Source organism: Neopsephotus bourkii, unplaced genomic scaffold (assembly GCF_033783945.1).
Source record: "Neopsephotus bourkii isolate Nb327-2 ecotype Australia unplaced genomic scaffold, CSIRO-AGI_Nbou_v1 NB_333, whole genome shotgun sequence".
Lineage (NCBI taxonomy): Eukaryota > Metazoa > Chordata > Aves > Psittaciformes > Psittacidae > Neopsephotus > Neopsephotus bourkii.
In genome coordinates, this window is record NW_026900839.1 from 798,663 (window position 1) to 825,157 (window position 26,495).

The 26,495-nt window shown below is 43.6% G+C and overlaps 1 protein-coding gene across 6 annotated transcripts in view; it reads right to left on the bottom strand.

The window, feature by feature from the left end:
• The window catches only part of RERE (arginine-glutamic acid dipeptide repeats), a 223,344-nt gene extending 202,577 nt beyond the window's left edge, over positions 1-20,767 (bottom strand). For 3 of the 6 annotated variants that reach the window (XM_061347897.1, XM_061347898.1, XM_061347893.1), the window contains exon 1: positions 20,422-20,766. The gene's annotated coding sequence lies outside the window, so the exon portion shown is untranslated. Of the gene's footprint in view, positions 1-20,421 lie in introns of all 6 variants that reach the window. The other 3 variants (XM_061347896.1, XM_061347895.1, XM_061347900.1) reach the window with 2 other exon arrangements.
• Between the last annotated feature and the right edge of the window lie 5,728 nt (positions 20,768-26,495).

Here is a 26,495-nt window from a genome sequence, read left to right on the forward strand (position 1 = left end):
CCTTACAGTTACAGAATGATTTCAAAAGCATGAACCCATTAAACATTTTCCTCAGTCTGCCCTCAACAATAGCCTCAAGAGATAAAAATTCTCATTTGTTTCAACAGAGGCCCTATTGATCCCGCTGGCACAGAATAGGACTATTTTCTCCTCGTGCTGCTTCAGAACAGAGCATTCTGTCATGGAGCTACACGTTTATTTCCTTCCCTGTCTCTTTACAGAAGCTGTGTAGCAGTGGGTTCTCACACCGCACCACCCCTCTCTATCCCAGCAGAGCGCTTTCAGCAGTCAAGATGCAGATAAGTCTACCCCACACAAATACACAGGACAGTTAATGCAAAAAAGCTATGGGTGGGCTTTAATCTGCTGCCATTCACATCCAAATTGGAGGGGGGCAATACCAAAATCTCATTACTATCATAAATTCTATTTCACACTATCCACTAAGAACATACAAGGCTCCAGGAGCCAGTTGGAGATGAACTACCCGTCTTACAGAAGCCACCCACTGCATCACACAAACACTTACGGTTCTTTAGAGAAGGTCAGAAGACTTATTACTGGCAATTCTGCAGATGTGAACGTCTCCAGGCGTGATGCTTGGCTGTCACTGCAAAGCTGACAAGTTTTATTAGAATTGGGGAATATTGACTGCATTCTGTCCCTTGAATGTCAATGATCTGATCCTTTAAGTCAAGTCGAGCGTGATTTCCACCTCCAGTGATACAGTCAGCAGATGAATTCATGGCAGGGCTATAGGAGCTGAAGAAGGGATGTTGAGGAAAGTCAGCACTACTTAACACAACCAGTTGTAACTAAAAGCATCCTTTACTCAACCTGTTGTACACATCAAAGACTGGGAGTGCCCGGTCCCTACAAATCATTCAGGTCTGTTGTTTTTCAGGCAGCAAGACACAACATTCAGGTTCTGTAAGCAACAAAACCAACATCTTCTGATAGACCTCTGACTCTTCAAAGAAAAGGGATACTGTTTTTAGGCAAGATCACAGCCAAGTCTTTCCTTTTACCTCCACAGATACCTGTGAGGTGCCCTGCACTTTTGTTATCCAGAAACCTCTAAAAACAACACAAGCAGTGCTCAACAGAAAACCACAGGTGAGATCTTGAGTTTCTACACACATTATCTACACCACTATTCACAGATTACACTCTCTTCTTCACACCTCCCAAACATAACTAGTTGGCTCAGTTAAAGACATATGATGGCAAGCTAAGCAAGCAGATACACCTACTGCTGCAGAAAACCAAACCACTGACAGGATTCAAACTGCACTCCACTTGTAATGCTCTCTTCACCTCGAATTAACAAAAAGTAAATCGATTCCTCCAAGCACAAGACGATTTATGGTTTAGGTTCCAAATACTTCATTAGGGACTGTAGTGACAGGGCAAGGGGTAACGGGTTAAAACTTCAACAGGGGAAGTTTAAACTGGATGTAAGGAGGAAATTCTTTCCTGTGAGGGTGCTGAGGCACTGGAATGGGTTGCCCAGGGACATTGTGAATGCTCCATCCCTGGCAGTGTTCAAGGCCAGGTTGGACAAAGCCTTGGGTGAGATGGTTTAGTGTGAGGTGTCCCTGACCATGGCAGGGGGGTTGGAACTGGATGATCTTAAGGTCCTTTCCAACCCTAAGTGTTCTATGATTCTACTTCCGACACCATCACTGCTTTCATTTTTACTGCTCCATCATTTCTTGATGAACTCAAGTTCACCACTGATGCTGAATTTCCTGATTAAGTGCTACCTTTCCCCCTCTCATTGTCACCAATATTTGAAGTATTCTTACTTATCAAGAAGAGATATTATTTTCCTCCATTTAATTTCTTGTTAGTGTGAAATATTACATTGGACACCCAGTTTCTACTCTTGATACTTTACCACCCAGAAGTATTTACTCATCACTCTCCACGACAAGCTAACAGAAAACTAAGAGAGGGATATTGCAGGGAGACAGAGGAGGAAGCCTGCATTGAATTAAAACCACAAGGAAGGTATGTGATGGGTACTTCTTGACCGAACTGCTTGCAGAGCAAACAAACTAAGCAGAAAGATCAACAACCACCACTCAGAAGAGATCTCCCTGCTGAGAGATGCTGAGTGGGCTTTACAGACCTTGACATTGAAGAGCAAGAGCTATTACTAGTTTCAACAAAAACCAAGCAAGTTCTGAGGACTATGAGTTTATAGGGAAAGCACAGGGTATCACTGCTGGTGTTCAAATGGGCATCCCACCTCAAGGTGCAGTTTCGCCAGACAGATAAACCACTGCAAAGCCAACACCAATGCTGATCTTAATTTGGCCTCTAAAAGACCTAGCTATCCAATGAAACTTAAAGGCTACTTGAGCAAACCCTAACTTTGGTGAAGTTTCATGTTCTTTCTGATATATACTTTCCCTATTGTGAGGTAAGGGAGAACAAGTGAGGTAAGAGAGCAGAACAACACAAGAAGCAGAAGAGGGGAAAGTTACACAACAGAAGCAGTTTCTCACAGCATCCAATTCAACCTTGTCATCACGTTACAATAAGCTAAAGCACAGAGTGAATGATCTTCTGTGCATCTCAGAAACCTTGAACCTTTGAGTACCTACCTGGAGACAAAGCTGCAAGCACACACATACATACAAGACAGCCAAGCAATGTATCAGAAGAGAAAGGACTGCGCTTTCAGTCATCTCAGCATGTCCTTATTCATGCCTGGGGTTGACAGCTTGAGTACTCAGTTTGCTACAGCATGTTCTAAAAATAATAATAATAATTAAAATCAGTTTTCTAATACTTTGGTCATTATGGAGCAGTCCTGAAACATTTCCCACTGATTTCATTTCCAGTGCAATAAGGACTACAGACAGACAGCAGAATTTAGCAGACTAAGTGTTTTATAGAGCTTACAGTTGGATCTAAAAACATCTTCAGTGATCCTCCCACTCCACTTTAGTTATCACGCTGCTCACTAAAAAGAGATTCTGTTAAGTACTGTGACATTTCAGCTTCTTTGATAGTAAGGAAAGAGCATTTAGTGAATCCACATCATAAATACAAGCTATAGATGGAGATATGTGGGTATGGGTTAAGCTAATTCCAAGAGCTACATAAAGCTGCTTAGTCTCAGAAGCCCACAATGACAAAATAAGAACTCTTCATGATGTTGCTACCACCTTACTACTTCTTGAGACAGACTACCTGTACATCCTGCCAAAGGAGCCACATCATCTTCTGTAGCAGGCGGCTCACTGTCCTACTGAATTCATCTGTTTCCAGTCCTGGCAGAGTATTCTGACAGCCTCATAAATCTCCTCTTAACCTCTCTACTTCTCTAACCCTCAGAAGTATAAGACCTTTTTTTCCTGGATCCCAAACAGTTCCAGTGGTATATAACTCACACTTGAGAGCTGACATATGGTTCAAACAAGCATCAGATTGTTGCATGGTTTTCATACCAGCCCTCATAATCCCCGGGTTCCTAACATCTGCCTTTCATTTGTGACATAATTACACGTTTATTTTCCATTTTACTAGTTTTAATTTCATATACAGTTTACTTCATTGTGGGTACGGTTTTGCTGCAGCCAAGAGACATCACGCTACAAACACGTTTCACTTGAGCTTTAAAGTTCTGCACTTTTCTTGTTCACAGATGCATCTATGTATAGAAAGAGATTGTTAATACAGTTTCTTCCACCAAACTACAAACTTAATGCTTCATGAAAGCCTAGTAGGAAAGCTACAGAAGCTTGACCAGTTCTTCTATAAAATAACCTATAAACAACTGCAAAGGCTTCATAAAGTATACTAGAAGGTGAAGGGGAGGAAGAGGTATCAATATTTAATCTCCTGCTAAAACTGTAGCATCAAAGCTGCATCAGGGTGGCATAATGCAGCAGCTGGCTCCATTTTCGTGTTGTTACATGAAGAAACCAGGTTTTTTCCTTTGCATTATGTATTAAATAGTACATATTTTGGAATCTCAGAAAATCATCTCTAAGCCTTGATCATTGAAAAAATAGCATGTAGTATTTTACAGGCTAGACATGCATGAAATACCAAATTTAAAGACAGATAATGTTAACCTCTTGATAGTGCCTTCCCATATATACCTCCAGCTCACTACATCTGGAAAACAGTGATCAATGTAACTAACATGCCTAACTTAAAGCATGTTTGCATTCTTTGTATTTGAGCAAAGGAAGTTCAGGCTTTCTATCCACACAGATTCCTTTCCTGAGCAAATTGCCACCATGTGGTGACTAGCTAGCATGTATATATTGCCTAGCTGTAAGAACATTAAGAAAAACCAATAAGTTATGTTTCAAAACACAGTGATGCATTCATCAGAAGTTCTGCAATGAAAATCTGGCTTTGCAGATTGCCACAGACAGGAATTGTTTTCACAGTTCAAAGCAGAACACTAGGAATGGTCACTGCTTTCTACGCTTTCAGATTAAACTCACACACATCTCACTCAATACGTGACCTCTAGAGAGAGTCACATAACACAAAGTCCTTCTGTAAACTCGGTTAGCTAGGCACATGTTTACACTGACAACATAATGCAGCCATCATTATGGGGCAGAAGGGAAGCTGGACGACAACGCATTGGACATATTGCTAACAGGATACACTCTTGGCAACCAGCAAGCAATTAAGATTAGAATTCTTAATCATCTCAAACATCTCCAAATTTGAGAGGAGTGTATGAGCATGCGGAAGAGTTAGTGGCAATGTCAAGCTTCAGTCATCATCAGTTTGAAATAGAGAGTTTCCCATCAGCATTGCACAACTTCGGCGCAAACCTGCTATGATGCACTGATGCAGATCTACGCACATAGAGACAGATCTTCCTTTTCCCCCAGCCCACACCAATTCAAGGAACTTTAAGGGAAGTGTTAAAAATGGGAGAGCAAAGTACTTTTTTAGAGGACCTATAGAGCAGAATGCACTGAAAATGGGTTTACTATATCCAAAACATGTTACTCTACACAGAAAAGTCACCCCATGGATTGCTTTTTTAAGTAACAGGTCATGCTTCCATAGTACATCTGTGTATAATCAGACAACGCAGGAGTCTGCCATATCGTCTCCTGTACTTGTTTTTCCTTGTTGTAGATAAAATACATGCAACTGCATGCTTAAAGTTCTACAACCTGCCTGGTATCCATTATTAAAAGCTAAGCAGATGTCTACTCAAACTGTAACATCACTGTTTGCAAAGCATATAGGAACTGTTTGTATCAGCACAGAATGGATGCCATTTACTGCTACTGCTCTAGGATGAACCAGAACGCTAAACAATGAAAGGCATTCAAGCAGAGCAAAACTTCCTAATGGATTTTGATAGCAGCAGAGAGGCACCCACTGTACTCTTCATTAGTGCTGCAATGGATTTCACAGTTCATTCTAAACAGATCTGGATGCATACGATCATAGGAGCACTGTATTTCAACACATTATTTATCTAAGCACAGGATTCAAAACCTTTCCCATATTGATTAACTGACCAATACAACAAGGATTTACAAATCCACTGTAATAGAAGCTATCCTCTCCAGAACCTGCTCCTCAGTTCCTTATGCTCATTTGTGCCCTCAGTGCTTTAAGAGGTTGTCCATTCCTTAATAAGACCTGCCTGGTCACATCATGAGAGCATCATCCACAAAGGAACAGCACAGAAACACTGAAAAAGCTGTTCTTCCACTGAAGATTTCTCAACAACTAAACATCACTTTAATAAAAAAAGACAATTACTCCAGCATACAGCTTGGTTTTGTCAGCTAGTGGAGATTTTATAATTCAAATGCTTGCATTTTACTTGTCTGCCATTACTGGCAAATTAAAGCTATGAACAACTGCTGCGTAGGCAACAAATAATTCTCCTAACATGCCAACAATCGCTTTAATCTCTTCCACTTAACAACTCATGAACCTTTTATGAACATAATCTTCTAGAAGGTAACTGGTAATGCAAGATAATCCCAGGGCACGTTTAATTAAAACTACAAACTACACATAGCTCCATGCTTACCAACTCTTCCATGCTGAAAAAAGCAAGAGTGGCCATTATTAATAGCTCTGCTCATCTAGCAAACCAAAGTGCACAGAAACAAGCTAAAGCAGCAATCCACAGACCATTTCACACTGAAAAAAAGAGATTTCACAAATTATAACTTGCCATAGCATAAGCATTATAAAAAATCCCTATCTTAAGCAGCTGAACTGAATCACACTTGCAGTTAAGGATCCTACTCTTAAAGAAAATCCAGTACAAGATGACTACTTGTTACAGGCTACAGCGAGGTAATCTAAAACAAAAAAGGCCATTTTCCTTCAAGGAACATAGAACTTGAGCCACTTGGCTGTCAGGTGGAAGTCAACACAGATTTCATTTGAGTTTCGAATGCCAAAAGCCTTGTTTGACTGGACATAAAATAGGTTTGCTATTTTTAAACATACCTCATGTAATCATTTAACCAGAGCCCTGTAATTCAAACTGGGGAGTTCTTTTCCCATTAAAGAGCTGATCAGAAGACGGGTCTGTACAGTTCTGTTTTAAGTGTTGGCTTGTTTCCATAAACACATTTTGCACTCCCCATCTCCCCCAGTAAGCATCTCCACAGCTCTTTCCCCTTCTTCCAAACCCACTTAGAAATACTTTAAACTGCCTGAAAGCCTCCAGAAAGCTTTATGTGCTTGCCTTTACCACAGCCACTGCCTGGTACCTGTGCCAAGCAACAACCAGCCCACTCAGGTCAACACTGACCACACAAGGGAACTCAACAGGCTATGCATGTATCCATCTCTTCCCTACACTGAACAAGAATAATCAAGCTCAAAGCATTACTCTACCATCTGCTGTGGTGCCAACCATCATACTTGTCACCAGCGCAGAAGTGGCATGTAACTGCATCCTAAACCTGAATCAATTTCTCACCTGCAATATTTCAGCTGTGCAATTCTGAGCTTTATTCAAAGTCTCAAAAGCAATTCTCTTTAAAAGTACATATATGTATTATAGAAGCCTCCCAACTAAAGGGGCTTGCAAGAAAGCTGCAGAGGGACTTTGGATAAGGGCCTATAGGGACAGGCCAAGGGGAATGGCTTGAACCTGCCCGAGGGGAGACTGAGCTGAGCTCTTAGGCAGAAGCTCTTCCCTGTGAGGGTGCTGAGGCGCTGGCACAGGGTGCCCAGAGAAGCTGTGGCTGCCCCATCCCTGGCAGTGCTCAAGGCCAGGTTGGACACAGGGGCTTGGAGCAAGCTGCTGTAGTGGAAGGGGTCCCTGCCCGTGGCAGGGGTTGGAGCTGGAGGAGCTTTAAGGTCCCCTGCAGCCCAAACCACTCTGTGGTTCTGAACCATCCTGATGCACGCAGCATGAAGCGTAGGTGAGCTGTGACACGCTTTGCGTTGAGAGGCACATTCCCCAAACCAGGAAGGTTTCACACAATCTCCTTTTGGATGAGACTAGGCTGTGATAAAGGCACTGCTTGGGCACTTCCCACACTGAGAAAACAGCAAGAAATCTCATGTTGGAGAAAAAAAGTAAATACATGCACAAGCAAGCAAAATTAAACCTTGTAATCTAATGCAGATTTCTTTAAACATGTTTTGGCTGTGACACTTCACTGACAACTAAATGCATAGCAAATATTTTTGCCTCCTACAAGACAGCATCAACATTTTAGAGGCAGCTGAATGAATTACCACTACAGAGGAACGTGGGTTTCCTCAAGCTCAGGATCAGCAAAACAGCAAGACTATCCAAAGCCTTGGTCTTTTCAGGAATATGCTCAACTAATCGTAACAGACACAAGTAATTCAGATGGATATCCAGTCCCCGCAGTAGCAGAGGTTTGGTTTGATACCAGAGTTTAAAGAAATACATAAAGCTGCACTGTGCTATAGAGACAACACAACCCACCCTGACAGCCAATTTATCTACACTCCAAATTCATAGCTAAGCAAGTCACTAGGGCAAGCACATCAGCCACGTACCATGCTCGGCAAGTTCTTCCTGACAAACATTTAACATCTGCAGCCTTCTGAAACAGAAGACATTTTTCCACAGCTACAGAAGTCAGCCTGGCTATGGATGACTGGCCCCTAAAGTCCTATTTCTGCAAGCAGGAACTGATGAGCTGAGAACTGTTAACATCAAGGAACTAAGCAGGCAACAGTCTCAAAGGGATGCTGAAGTGATGCTGCCCAAATAGGTTCTTCCCACATAGAAATCCACTGCTTTCAAAACTTAAAATACTTCTTTTCACTAAAGCATTTGCCTTAACTTAAAATATTGAAGACAGGGCTCTGCTACTACAGTGAAGCAGTGTTTATAAGGAGCCTTTTAAGTCTTTCTTTACTGTCATAGTGCAGAAAATAATTGCATTGGGATTGCCTTTTCTTTAAAGAAGACCTAAAAAACTAGCAGAGGAAAAATAAAATGCCATTCAACAACCATGCACGCTCATACACATGCCTAAGTACTTTCAGAAAGGAAGGAAACCCTCTTCCCCCCGACATGCTCCACAATAGCTGTTTGTATGATGTCAAGTTCTATTTTACAGCTTAAGGAATACTTTGGTTTTACTTGTGACACCAGCTCACTACAGCCACCACCTCTTCACCTCCTCTAGAGTAGACAGAAAGGCTCTATGTATATACATAACAAGCTCAAAAACATACCCAGCCACACAGAGAACAGACCTGGATGGACGGCAAACAAACTTCACATCACAGAAGGAGCAGTGTTTTGTGCATTACAAGTATTAATCTCTTCTGCCTTATTTTCTTCTCTGGAACCTGCCCTTGCTCTCACCTGGAGGCAGGAGGGAAGCAAGCCAGAGAGGAATACAAATGGTGTTCTTCACACACCCACTGACCCACAGGCTGCTTTGAGAGAACCTTATTTAAATGACGTTCAAATCCTGTTCCCACTGAACACATTCTAAAGCACATTTTTATTAAAAGCAAACATGTACATAGGAAATAACCTTCTGGCTTTCCTGAGCTTGCTAATGGGTGACACCACCTCCTTCCACCTTCAAAGGCTCATTCAACATTTATAGCTTCACCCTTGTACACCTGAAAGCAAAATCCCAATTTCATTCACTTTAAGGAGGTAGAAAATGTTACTTGGAATGTATTCCCAGTATTGATTCAGAGCTGCTCTCTGAATGAGCAATTACTCAATTAGTAACAGGAGGGAGACCAAGTCTAGGAGCTCTCCATTAGTAATACCTAGAGACATCCTGCTATTACACAGCACAAAGGCATATATTTTCTGCTAAGAGCACAAGTAGTGAACGAGGGAGGAAGAAGTTACAGGAATTCCTACAATGCTTAAAGGCAGTCTTGATTCAGGACAAGAACTGTAGCATAAACCAGCCCTGAGAACCATGGAAAATACCAAGGTAGACATTTGTTTTCAGGCTTTCAGAAGAAAACATGATATGACTCAAATTTGGCAGCTAACAGCCGTTTAACAAACAATAAGAATAATTTCCTTTCAGTACTGGAGAACCAAGGATTTTCTACAGCTGCTGTTACCCGAAGACGCTGATGTGCTTTGATAGAAACAAATAATATCAAATAGCTATTGATGATACATCAAGACACAAAATAACAAATGCAAAGATACAACTGAGAGTTGCCATCAGTTACACTTTGAAGTGAAGAGCAACTATGCCTTAAATGAAAAGATAGAGCGAGAAGGTGATGATACATAGTCACATAGAACAGAGCTCACTGGTGCCTTGATGCAAGCATACAACCTAAAGTTTAATCAACCTCCAGACAACAATATAGGGGAGAACAACACATCACCGTGCTTTTGAAGCACACCTCGCCTCCCTGTTACATTCCAAAAGGGGGAAAAAAATTGTAACAGAATAAAATAGCAAAACATGTTCATTCTTCATGGGGGGGAAAAAGGTACAAGTAACCACAAGAAACTGGAAAGAGAGATTCTCAAATTAGGTATTTTTAATATAGTAATTTCATAACCAGGAGAAGAGATTCATGAGCTCACCACTGTTCCTACCATTGGAAAGTGTTTAAAACCCCCCATATTTCAGCATCATTTTATAGCTCACTGGTCCCCTACAGCAAACAATTAGAAAGAAAGCTAAAGCACAGATTTCCATGGTTTTGAGCTATCAAGTTCTCTCTGTATTGGGGGGTGGCCAAGATCCTAGATTTGAGAACATTTTGTGTTGTTTTTAAAGCATTAACCAGCTATTTCAGACCGTTGCAAAGAAGAACATGTAATGTGTAACCAAGTTAACATCCACTTTCAGATTAGCAAAGTAAACAGATACAATTAGCATTTTCATACTGCTGAACATCTATCTAACTTCCCAATAACAACGATAAAGTATCATCACAGCTTCCATTAGCACAAAAAACACAACTGCAAGGAGTTGTTCAGCCCAAGGTCACACAAGCTGTACTTTCTGAAGTGCCTACAGCACCATTCAGATTTTGTGATCTCAACACCTAAATTCTCATGGTGAATTAACAACATGCAATCTTCCCACTCTCTCCTGTTGTCTCTTTGCACCACGAGCCTTTATCATCTTCAGGAATTGAATATACAGAATCATAGAATAGTTTGGGTTGGAAAGGACCTCAAGATCATCCAGGTCCAACCCCCATGCCATGGGCAGGGACACCTCACACTAAGCCATATCACCCAAGGCTTCATCCAGCCTGGTCTTGAACACTGCCAGGGATGGAGCATTCACAACCTCCCTGGGCAACCCATTCCAGTGCCTCACCACCCTAACAGGAAAGAATTTCCTCCTTATATCCAATCTAAACTTCCCCTGTTGAAGTTTTACCCTGTTACCCCTTGTCCTATCATTACGGTCCCTAATGAAGAGTCCATCCCCAGCATCCCTGTAGGCCCCCTTCAGATACTGGAAGGCTGCTACGAGGTCTCCACGCAGCCTTCTCTTCTCCAGGCTGAACAGCCCCAACTTTCTCAGCCTATGACCCACCATCTTTAGGATTTAATATAGGAAACAAGTTAAATTTCAAACGATGTCATAAGCAAGAGGCCTCATTCATTAATAATTCTTCCCAGCCTTTGTTTCTATTCAACAATACCTAACATGTGCATTAGGGCCTCAGAAAAGTCCCAGCAAGGAAAAGTGTGAATATCACTTACCAGGACTCAGAAGACTTCAGCAAACATACACTAAAGTAATTACTCTCCACATCTCACTAAACTTGTACTTTGGGACAGAAGCAATGGAAGCAGTTATTTGATGAATAATTAGTGTAGAGAAGAGAACATTAATTGAAGCAAGCCTGCATGGAGAGAAGTGCCATACAATGAGAACACAAGTGGAGGCAGTTTCATTTCTCATATGTTACAGACACGGAAAGAGAGGCATGCAGTTAGACAATAAAATTCAACAATAAAAGACTAAGTCTATTCAACATGAAGAGAAGCAGGAAATAAGAATCGAATTACTTTTTCCAAGCAGAAGAATGAGCAGATATGCTGTTTACAGAGCTCTGTTTAACAAAGCCAGCTCTGGAAGGTAAGCTGTGATAGTGACTGAGACTCATGGAAAAAGAATCGTATCCTCAGACACATTCATCACCAAAGGAAGAGTAACAGCAGGTAGAATCCTGAACTCTACACTAGGGAAACAGGCATCATTGAGAAAAATGTAAGTGCAGAGAAACACAATGAATACGTTACAAGCCACATGCATTTCTACTGACTGACCTGTTAAAGGACATGCAAGACACAGCAAGATGTCACTGATAATTCTAGCACCTCGCTATGAACACTACAATACAAAGATGTGCTTCACTATCTTTCCACTCCCTGCACTCCTACAGCATCTCAAAACTGCACCCAGGACTGTCCCAGCAGGTCAGAAGAGAACTTGGCTTCTGCCTAAGTTCTCTTTCAAGAGCATATGGAAACAGTCAACTTGGGCCTTCTCTAATCCAAATATTATTCAGACTTTCATCTAGAAGCACACATTGCAACCTCTCCCCCAACACCAAGAGACTGCCTACCACAGAAGAGCCCTAAATCCATACTCCCTTTATTCAGACATAAGGCTGGTTTATTTGCATCTGCCTTAGGAGCAATATTTGCATTACCATGCTCCATCCATGTTTCTTCACAAACATGCAGCTTCGAGTTATCCATGTTGGCCTTTTCACTCAATTCCATTGATTTAAATCCTAACCTCTGAAACAATACCCACCCCCAGCTCTGGCCTGCCAACACAAGAGCAGCCTTAAACAGTTTTTCTACTGTTATCACCTGAAAGCCTCCCATGGCTTCTGCTCTAAGTTCAGTTGAACTGAGCATCAGGGTATGTAACATCTAGAATGGAAACTGAGTCACAGAAAGCAGTAACAACAGAACCATTTCAATTCTGTTCCTAGTAACAGCAAATAACCTTGTGTGTGATAATAAACCTACAGTTGAAGTCTTACAACTGAAACGCATCAGAGATGGAATGCACAGCCCTAACCAGTCTTAAGGTAAGCCGGTTTATTTCCAGATGACTTACCAGCTGGGCACTTGACTCACAGAAATCTAAGCACACAAAAAGTTCATTTTCTCATTGGGTGAAGTTGCTCATCTCAAAGGTTCATGTTAGAAGGCAAGTAGCATAATTCAGTGGTTTAAGGAGCAGTTAGAGGCAGGTCTATTAAGTTTTGTGAAAATGAATGACCTTGGAGACATAAATTACATTGCCTGCATCTCACTCCCAGTTTGTAAAAATGAGGATTAAGTGGTTTAAGTCTCCTGCACTGACCTCATTAGAAGATATCTAATGGAGACATTGCATTCCTTTCTCTACCTGATGTACCACCTTGGCACAGAGATATCTGGTACCCAGAGGACACATTCAACTATTGTTAAATCATGATTGTTTTGTTCACCTAAAGGACCTATGTCTTTCCCAATTTTAAATGTACTAAGAACAAGGAGCAAAGCTTTCATTGCAGAACCCAGTCAGATGCTGGGCCTTAAGCAGGTAAATTTTAACCAACTACATTAATATAAATTGGTACTTCCACACTTTGACATTCCTTTTGTAATTCTGAGTTCATACTGCAGTTCTAGATCATACTGAAGTATGAGCACATGAAGCTGATGCACCTGAACAAGAGGTGAAGTACAAAGCTATTGCAAACAGGGATTGGGAAACAAGAAGCATTATAAAGGGACACAGGTAGAATTCCAAGAGACAGGTTAAGCTGGTTTTGACAGTGGAAGACACATTTAAGAGCAAAGCAGCTGCCTTCAAGTCAAACCTTTCCAAGCTCAGAGACACTCTTCAATTACAAGGATAGAAAAAAGCACTTGATGTGTGTCCCCAACCTGTCACCATGAAGCATTTGCTCTGAAGAACCATCCCACACACCAAGTCTCTTTCCTAATTCAAAGCAAACCTGAAAGTCCCAATTGGCTGGGCACCATGGTTTTTAGCAGGTATAATGCCACGGACCTACGACACCTTTCATGTTACCATGCATGAGTGAATGAAGACTCCTAAATCAAGGAAAAGATAAAGTGGCATTTTGGCATCAACACCATGTGTTCTAGTCCTTTGTGGTTGCTGGTATCAGATTAGTGTCGCACGCTTGTTTAAGAAGAGTCATAATCCTTGAGTATGTATTTAATAACTTTGCTACTTAGGGGACCAGCAGCTTTGTGCTAACATCCCATCGTTTATTACTAACAGAACTTGCCACTTTTCTTTAAACCAGGAAGCAAACTGGTTGCCAGAATGGTAGCCTTTGACCAAACCCATCACACTCTGTTTTAGTTCTCTATCCTACCACACCAATACACTCAAGTCTAAACCACACTGCTTTACATAGCAATGCAACCACATCATCCTTAATGCCCAGGTTTAAAGCAGTCTTAGGAGCTGCCCCTTGACCACAGTGATTTCAGTAGCCATACAGGAAAGACCTATCTCCAGCCTCATAAGTCTGACTCAATGCCTTTAGCTGCAACTCCAATGCTCAAAGTCTTCTATTCACTACACATTCCAGCTCTCCCAGCACCTATATATGCTTAGAACTATTTCTCACTTCAAGGAAACTTAAACCCCTCTCTTCACTAGAGCTGCTACTGCCAACATTACAAGTATCTTCTGCTTAAATTTAAGATACTTGCTAAAAAAAACAGACTATGTGTCAATTTATGGTTGGTTATGGAATGAGTAATACCACACAGACTGCTGACTCAAGGTATAAATGCACAGATGAGGTCCCATGAGTCACAGCCACTCTGTGTTAAGTGCTCAGAGCCACTTACTCAAGGATAGAAGTGAAGAGGCTTGCTTGAAGTTACCTATCCTTCAGGCGAAGAAAATCAGCATCTCTCACATATGCTGTCACTGAGAGTTAACACTTGCTGTGTATCTAATATTAAGTTACACAGCTACTTATCCAACACTAACTCATTAATGTGCCCTTACCTCACATTAGGCATAAATTTCTTATATATATAGGTTATGTGTATGATGTGTATGATGTGCATGATGAACAACCCTTCCCACCCCCAGGAAGACTCCTCCATCCATTCCCTACACACATTCCACCTATCATGATTCCATATACAGAAATCTGACCGTAGGATCAAGAGTTTAATACACATCTGCCTAAGAAGTTAATATATACCATTCGCAAGATATCTGAGATCAAATAAGATCTGTTAGATTTTAGTTCCCTAAAATGAATCAGGCTTACTCCAGATTCATTGGTTGGAGAACTGGTATGAACACACACCAACAGCCACATCAAACCAAACCTCCATTCTCTAAATCTGTATCAGTGATTTCTCATTGGTAAGAAATTCTGCTCCATAGTGGCTTTGTTCATTTTTAGCATCATATATGAACAAGAATGTCCATCCTATGTATTTTAGCTAACAGACATATGAAACGCCTGCACCCAGACCAGCCGGTCACTAAGAATGATTCCAAACAGCTCCAAAAAAAGGAAGGAAAATCTGTAGGACAATGGGCCAAGTGCCTCAGAACTTGTCTGTTTCCACCCTGAAACAGCTGGCCATATGAAAAAGATGAACATAAAGGAGAAACTGCTCATCACATAGACAAGTATTTATTAGTGCTAGATGACAGAACTTCCTTTCTCTCTCTTTAACCTCATCTCTTAAAGGGAAAAACTCCCCCAGTTCACCTCACTTCCCCTTCTCCCCCCCTCCCTGTTGCCTTATCCTCTCATTTCACGCCAGTAAGTTCTGGTGTGCAATGGATTTCAAACAAGCCTGACATGACAGCCATCTCGGCCATAACCAACATTCCTGAGAGTTTTGTGCAAACCAGCAGATGGATAGGAAAAAGCTCTCTAATTAATTACATCCCCGCTAAGGCATGGCCAGACAGAAACCAGCATTTTAAGCTTTGCTTGGCAGCCAGTTAGTCTGTAGGCGCATCCATGCTACTTGCCCATTCAACTGTTCTAAAGGACAGGGGGGAAAGAGGAATTAAGTGGCAATGGGGACGGAGGGAGCAAACTTCAGGGCTGACCAGCTCTTGTCTCCTCAAAAGAGCTACTAGAATATCAGCTCAGTCAGTCATAAAAATACACACACACTACAACCTTCCCTGCATGGATGAGAAAAGAGGACATAACATTATGAAGCAGAAACTCTGTTACCTATTTGAAACAGGCCAAAACTGATTCTCAGTATCAGGGATTGATAACACAGTGGTAACCATGTTCTTTTTAAATATAGCCAAGGAGATTAAACACATAGATTACCTGAGACCTCAGAATTAATGAGCACTCATTTTCCTCCATTTACCTCACAGCTTAAGTGAACTAGACTCTCATTTGTGCTCTGTAGGAAGAGCAAAAGACAACCTATGTGTTCAAAGAATTAACCCTTTTTCACCAAGTCAATCATAAACATTTACTTATTAATCTCTCAAATTTATGCAATACCCAAACTGATCTATGTTTTCAGGGTTGCATTTCGAACAGTATTAAAATGCCAAATACAAATGCAATCCTTAATGCCTAGAACTGAAACACCCCCTGTCCTGATACAGCACATCTCATACACACATTACTAAGAATTTCACAAGAAAAGGCCATCATGATCCCCATGAGGCACAGAAGGAACACTGATGTTTGCATCCAAGCTAGTTTTACTTTTCTCTAGGTCAATGTAATATTCTGGATGCTCAAGGAACTAAACACACATTTATATTAAACAAAATGATAAAAAACACACCCTGATGCCTATTGAAACAGAAATAGTCAGCTAATATTTCATCCACTTTGGGGGTTTTCAGTCATTTAGAGTCAGTCCTTGCCCCAGCAGACTTTTAAATCAACAGGAGCCAGAGCAGCATTCATATCTTGTTTGCTCCTTTGTTCATACATCAGCCTCTCTGAAAAGAGCAGTTGGGCACAGCTACCAACATTATAAAAGCTTGTGTAAAATGCTGCTGGCAAACCAACACAGAGAGCACAATACTGCGTTGTAGATCCTGATCCCTAACACCTCCTATTGCTCTAAGAAGTGGCGAGGTTTTCTTCCTAGCAACTTGCTGGAAACACCATTTCCAAAGTGCATCTAATCACACTCACCTCCTTCTGATACCTTCCACATCACCAACACAATTTTCACATACCATTTCCCTATTGCACTAAAACAACTTCACAGCAGCAGAGCACAAGCTTCATTTCAAACAGCTTTAAAAGAGCACACTAAACAAACAGGTTCCAAATCAATAGGTGGGTCTGTTCTGTTTTGGTTACAAGATAGGTCTTTCTTAAAAGATGCCTATTTTAAGCCTATTGATTGAAATCTACACTCTTGAGCTCAACTCAGGTCCTATGCAGCCCTTTAAGTCAAGCAGGATGATTTGTTTAGACTTCATGCAATTGAAACAGCTGTCATATATTTCAATAGGAAAACCAGAGGGAAACATAGCTGAATCTCAAATACAGTCTAACCAGGACACCATTTCCATATTAGAATGTTACAGAGCTGTGGATTGGGGTTCTTTTAGTAGCTAACTTCAATCCCGACCACCCCTTGTAAATTTACATAGTTGCTCACTCATTTCAGTCTCACAGAGTAACTAATTGTTTTCCTATTGGCATTATTTTTTAAGCTGGAAATTAACTACAATCCAAGTACTGTGTTCATATGCCAACAACACCGAGTGTAACGTATTACCGAAGCTTACAGCACCCTTAAATATGGCACATAATGAAATCAAAGCTACCCTCAGGCAATCTTAATGTACCAACAGCTCTGCTGAGAGGATAACACAGGTTCTGCTGTGCCATTACACTGCCAGTAACACAGACTTGAAAAATTCTATATGCTCATAGCACACCTTTTCCCTCCTGCTCCCAAAAGTGAAATCACTCCTTTATGGGCAAAACAACCATTCGGTATGGTTAGGAAAGAGATGCATTTTGCAGCTATGACAGTAAATTTACAAATAGTGTGTTATTAAAGGAGTCATTTATTAGACTGCAACATCAGAATGCCATCTTTCTCACCTCAGCTGCAATCAGCATTAAGAATTACACACACCATATCCCTGCACATTCCTGAATGGTGTGGATTATTAGCCTTTTGCTGCTGCAGCACGGGGTCCATATCCACAACTCCAGGATGGAGTTGTGCACATACAAAACCCCCATGAAAGTAAAACAAATCCCTGGATGCAAAGAAATCAGTACTTGTTAATCCAGCTATGTAATTACTGTTTCAGGCAGGTTTGTCTCTCCTAGCTCCACTTCCCTTTTATGCCCAATAAATGCTTCCCATTTTGCATAGGGATATCAAGAGCTTTGTCCAGATGGAGTTATCCCTTTCTCTGGCACTCTATAGTACAAATTGACAGGAATCATGAAGCCACAGAGAGGCAGCATAAGCATTTCACTGTACCTCTCTGCAAACTCACATCTTTGCATTCATGCAGACAATAGCCTACAATAACGTTAAAATTACCACTGGCCACACCAAAGCCACACCAGTGGTAGAAAGATAAATCAAGTCCTCAGTCCAGAGGCAATCATCACATTTTGTTCAGATAAGGAAACTCAAGTCATTTATGCCAATTAGATACTCAGTATGCTGAAGGGTCAAAAACAAAGCTTGGAGGCCTCACAATTAAACTCTGATAGTCACTGGTGCCTATTTGCCAAAGGATCTATCACAATGGCAACTTCTCCACAGCACCCACATGTTATTTTTTACCCCCTCCTGTAAACCTGCATCTCCCCAGCCAGCTGAAGTTATCAGTGAGCTGAGATTTTACCACCCCTTAGCAACCCAAGAGCTCAAGCCCTCGTGCAGCTTCCAGAGTTTCAGCACACGCTGTAGTAGTCATCCTGCAAGGAGCAGGGAGTTGGACTCGATGACCCTTTTGGGTCCCTTCCATTTCAAGACATACTGTGATTCTACAATTGGTTTGGGGTTTTTTTGCTTTAGATGCTGCTTTATAAACAGAAGCATTAAACAACCCTCAAGAAAGAAAATCATATATACACCAAAATAGACCTCTGCACACTTCCTTTTATATTTGCCATCCCAATGCATTTATCTGAATTAAGTGCTCTCCTTTGACAGTAGCTCTCCTGCACACATGCCTCCAGACCAAACATCCCAAAGCCAATACACATATCTGAAGCACAGTAATCCTTATTTCAAGCCAGCTGGGGGTTTCATTCTGGGGTGGGGAAAGGTAGAACATGAAGGAAAGTTGAGAGGGGTTCAAGAGAGTGTACTTCCAAGGCTCACCTCATGTGCTCCCTCTCTCTTTATACATCCACTCACAGACAGAGAAAGCAGCAGAGCCAGCACTGGGAGGGGAGGAGAAAGAACATACACAATGTTTTGGCGCCCTTTAGCTTCTCATTTACTATTTCACGTTGGGGTTTTTTTGCGAGGTTACCAAAAGGCCATTCTGGAGAAGGTGGAAAGAGGGACAAAACGCTTCCCATTCCCCATCTTTCACTTCTCAAAAGATAGCGTGTTTGAGTGAGAGCAGTCCCAAACACAGCGGAGTGTACGGCAAAGAACAATGAGCTCCCAAGCCTGGGCATTGTGTGCATCTATCTCCTCCTCTTCCCCCCAGACCTCCGAAGCAACACGCAAACCTCCAAAATCCCTATTCATCCAAACCAGGCCACCGAAATCAACCCCAGTTCGTAGTTTCTGGTACAAACTCAAGGATGAGACCAAGATGAGACGTATTTACCAAAAGTGCTTTTATTATAGAAACGCTTCCACCCCTCTTAACCACCATGGATTTCTCAATTCTAAGGGAGCAGCATACAAAAAAACCCCAAATGTTCTCCTGGTAATAGTAGAACTACAAAGAAATATCACACATTGCACATTAAAAGGCAATTTGACGCAGCCTTTGACAACCAACAGCTACTTCTTTTGACACCGTGTTCATTTTTATCTGGTTAAATTCCATATTTAACAACAGACGCGCTATTTGAATCCTGACACTTCAGACTTGTGCTGAGAAAGGATTTCCACTAAATCATGACAGTAAGAACCAGTGACTGAGGCTCCTCATTTCAGCTACACTGGTACACGAGCATAATAATACCTCTGATTTCAATAGCTGGTCAACGTAACTCAAGGAGTAAACAGACATCAGGCAGTCGCCTGCTGACTGCATACAAACGATGGAGCTGCCAGTCTCCACAGACATTAATGCTTCGAGGAAAAACTCGGGATAATAAGTCAGTAAATCAAAATAACTGCAACCAGTATGCAAAAATAAATCCGAGGGATTCACTTCAACAATGAATCACATTGTTTTCTCCCCAGCAATTCCCCGAACAGCCAGTTTGAGCAATGAAGCCTCTAATGTTGTCTGCCTCCTACTACTTTGCTGATTCTGGTCATCTCCTTCTCACGCTTTAGAAACAGAACAGGGACCAGAACACAATGAAAATAAAGAAGAAAAAAAAGAAGAAACCCCACCCCTCCCTGGGCCACCGAAAATTAATTCGCATAAAATCTCCCGTTCACCATTCCATACCTACCACACCGGCGGGCAAGTGCCTCTTTCAAACACCGCACTCCATTTGCTCCCTGTGCCCATTGAAGTTCGGTATTGCCCAACCCCACGCCTATTCAGGTTAACAAGTTAAACCCTTCTCCATTGAGCGCTACAGACAGCACTCTCCAGCAGACACCCAAACACACACACACATACACACACACACACCAGCCCCCCGCACGCACCTAACCCAGGCCAGCGCAGGGATGCGGGGGGGGGCTCAACCCCTTTCCCCGGTACCGAACCCCCGAGCGCGGCTCCACCGCGGGGAACGGGCCTCGCCCCCCCAACCCCCGGAGACAACAAAACCGCGGTGAAGCGGCCCCGCTCCGCGCCCTCCTACCTCGGCGGTGGGCTACACCATCCACGGCGGCTCCGTGTCGCTGCCGGGACAAAGCGGCGGCGGCGGAGGGGCGGGAGCGGGGCGGTGGCAGCGGCGAGGAGCAGCTCCCCTCTAAGCCGGGGAGGAGGCGGCGGCGAGCAGCGGGGTCCCCGCGCGGTGCCTCAGCGGCGGCAGCCCAGGGGCATCTTAACGGGGAGACAAGGAGCGGGGCGGCGACCGCGGGGAGAAGAAGGAGGAGGAAGAGGAGGAGGAAGCAGGAGGAGGGGCGGCGGCGGGCCGGGGTCCGGGCAGCTCAGCGCTGCCTCCGCCTGCCTTCCCTCACGCACGCACGCACCGAACGGGCACCCAGCAACGCAGCCAGGCCGGAGCCGCATGCTAGTATCCAGCCTCGCTATTGGAGGAGGAGGGATACCCCGTGACCCGGCAGGAGGTTGGAGCCAATGGGCAAAGTGGATGGAAGTGATTTAAAAGAATAGGGGGAAGGCGAAGGGGGGCGCGGGCCGGGCCGGGGCTGCCGCCGCTGCCGCGGGAGGGGCGCCGGGCCCGGCGGCACAAAGGAGGCCGCATCGTGTCCCCCCCCCGGAGCGCTGCGCCCCGCCGCGGTGGGGGCGGAGATGGCACAGACACGGCGGGGCGGTTAACAATTGAACCACGGCACCGCAGAGCCGTTTGTGTTGAAGGGAGCTTAAAGCTCATCCAGTTCCAAGCCCTGCCACGGACAGGGCACCTTCCACCGGAGCAGCTTGCTCCAAGCCCCTGTGTCCAACCTGGCCTTGAGCGCTGCCAGCGCGCTGCGGGGGTTGTTTATCGGTTGCTGTCACCTCCCGCACGGCCTGTCCCAGCCCTGTGCCGCCGGCCAAGCAGGTGCATGGGCCTTGGCCGTGCAGCCCAGGCTGGTGCAGGACATCACAGAGCCATAGAATCAATTGGGTTGGAAAAGCCCTTCAAGCTCATCCAGTCCAGCCCTTACCCCAGCATTGCCAAGACCACCACTGACCCATGGCACTGAGGACTCGTCTCCACGCTGTGTGAACACTTGCAGGGACGGTGGCTCCAGCCCTGCCCTGGGCAGCCTGTTCCAATGCCTGAGCACCCTGTGGGGCAGGAATTGTTCTTCAGCCCCATCTAAACCTGCCCTGGTGCAGCTTGAGGTCAGTTCCTCTTGTCCCATCCCTTGGGAGCAGAGCCCAGGCCTCTCCTGGCTCCATCCTCCTGTCAGGCAGTTGTAAAGATGCACTGGGCCTGGTGCAAAGGCCACGCAGCCCTGGTACTGCACTACTCAGTCCATAAATCCCATAGCACCATTCCACATTGGCTCTATGGTCGTACGTGTTCAACGTGCGTCTTCCATACAAGTGCTTCTCCCAGGCTGTCTGGTTCTCATGAATAAGTAACCAGCTATCAGCCTTATGCCTCAATGTGTTTGAAGTGTCTTCAAACGGGAGGCGAGGTGCAAGGTCTGATGGCTCTGTCAGAAGCTTTTGGCTGCGTCGTGGCTCCTCTCCAACAGACCTTTTAGGTCCACGCTCCGTATTACCCACATTAAGGCGCTGTTCCTGGTCTTGCACAGAAAGTTAGGATCACCCACAAGTGCATTGCAAGATAAAGAGCTGATGCTGCTTGTGCTCTGTGTGGCGAGGAAGTTGTCACAACAGCAGCATTCCAAATCGCTGAGTAGCAATTAATAAAGCCCTTGGTGGCCAGGAGATGTTTAAGCTGCTTCGCCTCGAAGCTATCACATGGCTGGAAAAGATAGTGAGGAAGTGCCAAAAATAGAGCAAATTTGTTACTTAACATTAACCTCACCTTTCATCTGCAGAGCAGTGGCCAGCAAAATAAATGCCATGGCTGTAAATAAAGGCACACGTTCTTCTGGGGATCCGAGGAATCTCGTGTGGAGTTATATCCTCTTCCTCAAAAAGCACCAGGCTGTGTCAGGATGGATTTTGCCCTCAATTACACTTCTCTAACCCCAACTGTTTGCCATCTCTGTAAACTGTCTTCACGGCTCATTCTAGTCTATCGCAGGAGATAAGTTTGAGGCTGTTAACGTTATTGCCTTTAGCAGAGGGGAGTGGGAGCTGCTTTCACTGAGGAGAAAGGCACACACAAGGAGATCTGAGGTCTGTGCTTCAGAGGAATTCAGTTCTTTGCCCTGAGCATATAGGACAAATTTATCCCTAGCATAACTGCAGGGACGTTACCACCAGAGGTTGAGACACGGAGCTGATTGTGTTCTAATAACTAATTTAGATAAGCGTCTAAAAATGCACATCAGTTAAATGTCTGACACAGCCATTTTGGAGGCTCCACTTAAGCTGTCCTTGATGGAGTCTGATTCCATCTCTCCTATTTGCTCCGCTAATTACAATTTCATGTTCCTTGGTCTCTGGGTGTATGCATTAAAAACCGTAGCAATCGCCACAGCTTTCTCCAGTCACTATCTTCATGATGGGAAAAATCACAGCAGCCTCCTTCTCCCCCTCTTCCATTAACTCCTGGTCATCATCACATCACCACACAAGGATTAGAAGTATTCACTCCACATTGGGATGTCCTATTTTGTTGTTAGACAAAAATAAGCATGCTTGAGGGGCATTTCCTCCTATATTGTATAGTGTATGTGTGTGTACCCCATGAAATTCATGCAGGTTGAACTGCAGTAGGTGCTTATTCACACCCAGTTCTAGAAGACATACCCACATCCTCATACCACAGCCAAATGATCCAACTGTAAGTTTGTTTCTTAAGCAGAGCATTGTTGCAAGGAAAAGCACTTGAAAATGCTGGGGTTTTTGGTTGGGTTGGGCTTTTCTTTGTGGCAAAGATGCAGCCCTCCCTATAGACAGCAATAAACTGACCCCCAAAGCTTGTCCTGTAACCTTCTACCTGCTGAAGCTCCAAGGTTTAGTTTAACACAAGGAAGATCAAGGGAGAGCCAAACGCTGCAGAGAGATCATTGCTCCTGTCTGGTGACTGCAGATTTTCATGGGCTGCATCCCAGTGGAGAGAGATTGATGGTGAAATGACAGGGCACGTTCTACACATGAAATATTTTATGTACATATAGATTGTCCGCAGGAGCTCCTGGCACATCTCTAACAAGACAGTTTCTGACATCTTTGCAATGTTTCGTGCGTCTCCCCTGCAGTGCTCCTGGGAGGTGTAAAATTGCTGATGCTCAGAAAGGCTAATTGGCCAAATCCACAAAGAGACTTAAATTCCAACGTGCCACAGAAGGTATCTACACACAAAATGTTAATCCTCAGAATCCCCTTCCTTACCCCTGGATATTTCTACCGATCTGATGCAGCAGCATTTCTGCTGAGTGCCCTGTACCTGGAACAGTTTCTGCTGTCAAGTGGAAACGCTTCTGTCTTCATCACAAACAGGGTCACACTGGAGTGACACATGGTGTTGCTCCTGCCTCGTCTGCTGCTTCTTCATCTTCCAGGCTCTTACAAACCTCCTGTCACAGGCTGTTCTGCCAAGTCCCTTTTGGGCCTTTCAGCTCCACAGCTCTGTTCTGCTGCTCATGCATCCACATCCACTGAAGCAGAAGAATTCAGAAACTTTAAGTGTATAGAAGTATTATTCTTATGTTATAGGAAAATCATACTGTGCTGTCTGTTACCATTAGATCTTCTTCATTACAGCCAAAAAAAAACCCCACACTGGGTGAATGGGCAGAAATCAGGTACTGGCACAAAAGGAGAATCTCTTTCAGACAAAACATCATCAGTGAGTGAAGAGTTAACGTGTTTCATGACAATTTTGCTGCCAAATCCAAATAGCATTCAGGTGTAGGGAAAAGCATCTGCAGTGCATCCAGCAAACCCTACAAACACTCTCCAAGGGGATAAATGCATTTGTGTAGTAATGACATGAAGCATTTCTGGGTTTATGAGTGTGATGCACAGATTCTCACCCTGGGTACGGGAGGATTCTGCAGACAACTTCTGGCTCCCTTCAGATGCTGATGTATTTCCTGCATGTGCATAAACCTTCCCTGGCAGTTCCCTCCTGTGCAAAGTTTACTGTCAGTGTGTTATAGAGGCCAGGACTTGACCTGTTCAGGGCCATGGAGGTTTGTTACATGGACAAGTGGCTCAGTTCTGGCCTAAATTGGTTTTAACTTGTTGTTTTAGATAGCGTTTCTTCTTTTCTCCCTTTGTCAGCCCTTGCATCTGTTCTAGCTGACATCTATATCTCAGTGTATGCGGCATATTTAACTTATGTAAATTATCTCTTCACAAATATGCTTGAACATGGCTCTTTTTTTAATAACTGTCACTTTGCCAAGTGGGTGAAACCAAAATGCAGGAGAAAAGCAATAACTGGGAAGCAGGAAGTCCAACCCCACCGATACTGGGAATTCTGCGGCCACCTTTTCAACCCAAATAAGGGGGAGAGATCTAATTCTGCAGTCATGAAATTCCAAACCAGCCCTTGACCATGACAGATGAGTCAGGTTCTAACCTCAGCAATGCAGTAAAAACTCAGCTCTAATGAAACAGGCAAATGTCAATACAGCGATTAGCTCAGAAGATAATATTCTGAGAGGCTTTTACAGATGACCTAACTCCACTCACAGAGAAGGATTAGATTCTGTCTTTCCCTTTGCAGTATCTGGATACCAGCCCTTCAGCTACAAACTCTTTGCTTTGGGGCTTTTCCTGGTTTGCTTGCTGTAGGAATCTCAGGAATTTCAAATCCCATTTCACACATATTACTAGAGAACCTGTTAGAAGTCTCATACCACTTGAAGGGCAACGGATGGTTGTAAACTCCTCCTGGACACAGTTTGCTCTATTTAAAACTGGCTGTATGGGCGGCAATGAGAGCAAAATGAATGTAAATAAGATTGAAATCAGTTTGAGCACATTCACACATTCAAGCGCTCCCAAAATTACAGCGGCTCAACAGAATCTGATAAAAATTCATGTTATTTGTTTATCTGAAAGACTTTTGACAAGGGCAGGTAGTGATAGGACAAGGGGTGATGGCTTTGAGCTGAAAGAGGGTAGATTGAGATTAGGCATTAGGAAGAAATTCTTCACTATGAGGATGGTGGGCACTGGCACAGGTTGCTAACGGTGCATCCATCCCTGCCGCAAGGAGCCAGTTTCTCCAGGACAGTGCTGTAGGAAACAGTGTCAAAGGCTTTACTAAAGCCCACATAGGCCGCATCCACTAAGTGGGTCGCCTTGTCATAGCAGAAGATCAGGTTAGTCAAGCAGGACCTGCCTTTCATAAGCCCATGCTGACTGGTTCTGATTGCCTGCTTGTCCTCTATGGGCCACATAAATGGCACTCAACCTTCTCTTGCCTTCCTTGCAAAGAGCTTCTTGCCATCCATTGCAGCACTCCAGCTGCACCAATCATCCCATTATGTCTCCATGATGGCAGCTATGCCAGTTTCCTGGTGCAGTGGCTTCCAGCTCCTCCTGTTTGTTGCCTGTGCTGCATGCATCAGTGTAGATGCACTTCAGTTGGGGACTGGTCCCACCTTTTTGCAGGGAGAAGCCCTAATTCCTATGTGACTCTTTCCAGGCACTTCCAACCCTGAAATTTCTGGTTTTAATATTCTAAAGCACTCCAGAAATGTGAAGTGTTATAGATTAGTTTCCCCATGTCCTGGCTTTGCCTGGGATAGGTTCATTTTCCTCCCAGTAGCTGATGCAGTGCTGTGTTTTGGCTTTAGTCTGAGAATAATGTTGATAACACACTGTATGTTAGTTGGTGCTCAGTAGGGCTTCCCCTAAATGCTGGAATTCTCAGTTTTCCATGCTGTGCCAGTGAGGAGGGGCACAAGAAGCTGGGAGGGAGCAGAGCCAGGACAAGTGACCCAAAGTAGCCAAAGGGATATTCCATACCATAGCACATCATGCTCAGGATGTAGAGTTAGCTAGAAGGGACCGATCACTGCTTGGGATGGGCTGGGTACCAGTCAGCAGGTGGGGAGCTGTTGTCTCGGGCATCATTTGCTTTGCTTGAGTTTTATTCCTCTTTGTCATCCCTATTTTCATTACAATGATTATTGTTATTATTATGATTATGATACTTCAATGATT